The sequence below is a fragment of the Anneissia japonica genome, unplaced genomic scaffold (assembly GCF_011630105.1).
Source record: "Anneissia japonica isolate Jap-2015-1 unplaced genomic scaffold, ASM1163010v1 scaffold401_len1656234_cov178, whole genome shotgun sequence".
NCBI lineage: Eukaryota > Metazoa > Echinodermata > Crinoidea > Comatulida > Comatulidae > Anneissia > Anneissia japonica.
In genome coordinates, this window is record NW_022745982.1 from 68,971 (window position 1) to 74,231 (window position 5,261).

Sequence of the window (5,261 nt, forward strand, 5' to 3'; positions counted from 1 at the left end):
GGGGGGGGGGGGGGTGAATAGGGTGGCTAGCCACCCCACTTCGTTTACCATGAAAAATAAAATAATGGTCACTCGTCTTGTTTGTGTGCTTCTCGTGTACTCTGGTAAAACATACTTTCTATTTTAAGCTTACTTCTTTTCAGATGCTATATAAGATCGTCTAGCAGTCTACTATTAAATTGAAAAGTATATTTGATAATATATTTTTAACATGAACTATGATTAACGTACGCATTACAAAAGCAAGCAGACTGACGCACATGCCACACTTCGCACTTTCGTATACTAAACTTGATTTCGTTTGTCCTCATTCGAATTAAGTAAAGTTTTCACGATCTGAAGAATTTATGCGATCCATCAACATTTTTCTGCGACTCAAACATTTCAAGCAGCAGAAATCTATACTGAGATAAGGTGTTTCCCAGCCTTATGTACAAGAAAGCAAAGTTAAATAAATACTGTAAATCTAAGTATTTCAAAAATTAATACGATGTTTCTATTTTAAATTTTTGTTGTCACTTTTTAACAATTGTCTGAAAAGGACTGCTTTCTGTGCAACACAAACGTTTTTCTTTGCCTTTAATTTAAATCCTGGAATGCTAATACTATAGATAATAGGCCAAGAGAAAAATCAACAAATAATACACTCGTACCACAAACTTAGCAGGAGACTTTTGTTAGACGGTTGTCAAATTCCATTCATGTACTATTGAATGGTAATATAAACAAATGTTATAAAAGAGTAACGAGACGTAACTATTGGGGCAAGGAAGAAAATATCAATCATTTTTTATGTTTAAAGCCGTTAATATCTTACTCCCACAGTATATCGGTAAGTCTATTCAAACCAACCCCAACCCTAATTTAAAAACCATGACGCGTACTGTCTGTATTGTGGAATACTTTAGATTCGCAAACCTATTGTAGTCGGTGGTATGTGTGAATTGACATTTATGAATTAGCCCGATTTCCATTAAATCGAATCGGGAGCCTTCTCGGTTCCTTGGAGGACAGCCTACACAGTGCACCGATTGCACAGGAAACACTGTAGCGACTTTTTTTTTTTTTTTTTCTCGATCAATGAATAGCCTACAGTATATCGTAACGTATCGTATCTATCGGTGTGGGTCAACTGAACAACGAAAATCATAATACTTATTTCATGCAAGTTGTACGCTATATTTGCCTATATTTAGATCATTGATTTGTAGGATTTTCACAAAAAGTGTACCATTTTTTACTTGCTAATTATAACTGTAAGCGTGTTAATTTTCAACAAACTGTACTGTATAAAGCTACGTTTACAGCAAGTCTATTTTCCAGTTTGGAAACCGGGCTTGGTGTGATTGTGTGTGAATCACAAAAATTGACAGACATGTGCCAGACAATAATTAATAACATACAGAAATAAATTTTACAATATTGAGTTTCAAGTCATAAAATATAGTGTGGCTTAAAATATTTATCTTTTTCGATCAACACCTCACTTGACCAGTAATATTCAGGATGAGAGATACAACATTATACAGTATTCGTTTTATGATGCGATAATGTACCTGTGGTTCAAGTTTGACTAATTGCCAACACCAAGGATCATATAAAAGACAATTAATAAGTTAACTTTGGACATGAATGAAAACTGCTGGGTCATACAGAGATAGGTAGCATATACATAAACATATTAATACCCTGATGATGAGGAGGAGGAGGATAGTAATAATATTGATGACGGTGAGGACTACGATGATGATGGTGTCACGATGGTGTTGCTGATGCTGATGATGATGATGGTAACAGAGAAATTTCTAAAAGTGCCAGGTATCAATATTGTATGTGGAAAAAAATCAAGAGAAGAGTTAAATCCAAGAGATTAGAGTTAATCAGCCATTGACAGTCACTATTGGAGCATGCGGGAATAAAATTATTATACATGGGTGAGTCAGTCCTGCATTTTACCTATTGAAAGAAAATATTATAAAAGGTTTTTGTTACAATAGCCAAGTTCACAGATCAGATTAGCAGCAATGTGTGAGGGCGCTGTTCATTTTAGTTCAACTAGCAATCCTTAATAGTTATGCAAACCATAAACAATTCTACATAAAAGTATCTTGTGTGACCAGTAACTTAAAAATGAAACTATAATTTAGTTAATTTTGTTGCTGCATTACTGATCCCAATTAAGGAATAGTAACAATAGTAATTAATACATTATATTGTAATTGTCATTCGTTTATTGGAGATAATTACTGTATACATATTACCTTTTTTTCAATGCAAAAAAAATTCAAATTTGAATTGAATTTTTTTAAGTTTCTTAGAGTTCAAGATATACATATTTAAACTTGGTAACAACTTTGTATTTAGCAAACTCACATAATTAATACTTAATGCTAATGAAAATAATATATTTTTTCCCCTGAACTTTGATCAAATCCTTAAGCCCACTTACAATCAGCCTCAATATAAATCTTATCAAATAAATACATAAAATTTTGTCTAGAATTACACAACACTGAAATCAAATGTTTTTGAGACTAAATCACCGAAGAGGTGATGGTAACTTGCTACTGTTTAAGTTCCCCAATAAAAAATACTGATGAATATAATAAGGTAAATGCATCAAAGAATAGTAATCAAGAGTGAGGGCGCTGTGCATGGAATTACAAGGAGTTGGTAATGCATTCACAATGTCAATTGTATGACAAAAATCTAATTCAATTTAGTCAAAATTTAACATCAGATTAAACTTAAATGAATTCTGCTTTGGAACATAGTGAAACATCAAACAAAAATGATTTTAGAAACTAAATTTACTGCTACTTAGAGAGAGTAGAAAACTGTCAAAAACATAAAAATCTTAATTCAAATATCTTTTTGATTTTTTAATAAAATATTTTGTACAAGCTAATAGTCATCTCGAAATAGACTTCATGGCACTTGAATCAGTTTCTTGTAAAACAACCTGAAATTTTACGATCACTTATTTCTTAACAAATTCTACCGATTATATTTATATCCTGAAATTTTTGGTATCTGATGCCATTTTTACAGCTGGAAATTCTGTTCGATCAACAATAAATTCGGCGACAGATACAAATTTATGTTAGATCAGCAGTACATTCAGTGACATAGATCAAAAAATAACTCAATTTTTATTTTATATTAAATTATAAATCACTTGCCTCTACCCACCTGATAGTAAAAATCATCGACAGGAATCAATAGTTATAATGCTATATAACAGTCACTTGAATTAAGAAAATTTTGCCATTGCATCATGCCGTATACCCATGCTAATCATCATTTTCACACAGCAGACACCCTCATTTCTAATTATTTTGTGCAATAACTGCCAAAAGAGCTGAAATGGGTTGTCGTGAGACAATGGCAATATTTGATTTATTTAGGTTAAATATACGTGAAATAGACTAACACCAAGTTCAAACTGATTTTTTTTTTTTTTGGTCAAACTAACCATATATCTTGATAATTGTGACCATAAATTCGAATGCAAGTAGCCTACACAGCATTGTTCTTGGTTAAATACACAAGCTCTATGTTTAACTGAACAAAAATTGCCCGGAAAAACAACCAGGACGTTTATTCCGAGTAGGAAAACTCCACTGTGAACAACACGAATATGTGAAACCTTCTTGAGTGCTATCTACTACTGTGCATTGCTTAACTTTTCACTTAACGTATCCAACAAGTAAGCCCTGTCCAGAATATCAAATTTCATTTGACAAAAACATGTGACATGCCTAAATATGGTCATGATGAAATCACATCATGACCATATATAGGCACATCATGACTATATATGAGCATATAATAGTTTTTTTTTATCAAAGAAAATTTAATAGTACAGACAGAGCTTTAGGCTGACCATACACGCGCAAAACCTTACAACCTATTCTTAAAGCCCCATTCCTGTCAAAATTTCAGTTGTTAAGAAGATCGGATTTTTATGTATGTTACAAAGGTTTATAAATATAATACGAAATTGCTAGTTTAACTGAATTTAGACATTACTAAACATGAAAAAAATGTAAAATAAGACAGAAATTAAATTTTTTGTGTTACACACAAAAAATAAATGCGGATGGATTTTTCATGTTTGATTTTGCGATAGGTCTGCGAAGAAATATAGTAGGCGCCAAAACATTAGCCTATCCAGCACTGCTAGGCTAGGCCTAGCCTTACCTCGATTTAGGTTCTGTTATCACACATAAAAATGGCCGACATTTTCCGTTGCTAGTATTGACACTTGTGAAATATAATATTTCATAGAAATTATTTCAAATCTGTTAAAAAAATGATTTTGACAAAGATTTTGACAATTAAACAAACATATCTCAGGCCTACTCGATCGACCACTGTGTGCGAGATGCGAAGTACAAAAACTAATTTCATTAGAGAGGGCGCACTTTATTGACTGCATAAAGTATACATAAATGCGAGAGCATTCCTGCGGATGTGATTTACAACCTCTGAATTTGCCTAGTAACGAAGAATCTTTTGTGTAAAACTAAAATTTATGCCAATATTTTTCCATTGTTTATAATAAACAGAGTAATGAATTTTTTCTAAAAAATTCTTTTTTAGTAAAATTTTGCCGGGAATGGGGCATTAAGGCACGAGGGCTTGGTAAGACCTACTGCATGTATAAAATACAAACTACGGACAACAATAAAATAAAATCAACCTTTGATTTGGTCAAAATTAATTTCATGTGAAAGTGATCATGGAAATTATTTATAGGTCATAAACTTTACAGGGTTTACAACATATTGACCTTAAAACTTTTCAAAAAATTACAATTATAGTTGTATGTAAGCAATGCTGCTTCTTTCAAAATACAAGACTTGATATTGATTTCATATTGAAATTGATTAAGTGCTTTTGTACCATTGAAAATCTTTGGAGAAAAATTTTTAAGATATTCTCAAATACTGGAACTCTTTTCGAAGATCTATCTTTGGTTTCAAGTCTATGAGAATAGTATTAACATGTATTACATTTTTTTTAAATTATTTATTTTTTACAAGACAGAGACACTTGCTCTGAAGAGGTAAATTGGTTCTACCCTTGCTGTCAAAAGGTTAGAATGGCCTTGTTTAAAAATTCTACATACAGGAAGTTTCCTAAGAAGACCAGCTTCTTAAATATACTGTATTTTGTTTCTTTTCTTGTTCTTTTCTCAGTGTCTCAACTTTTCTAAACAATCTCAGAAATTTTACCCTTATTTGAGGCGAGGTACG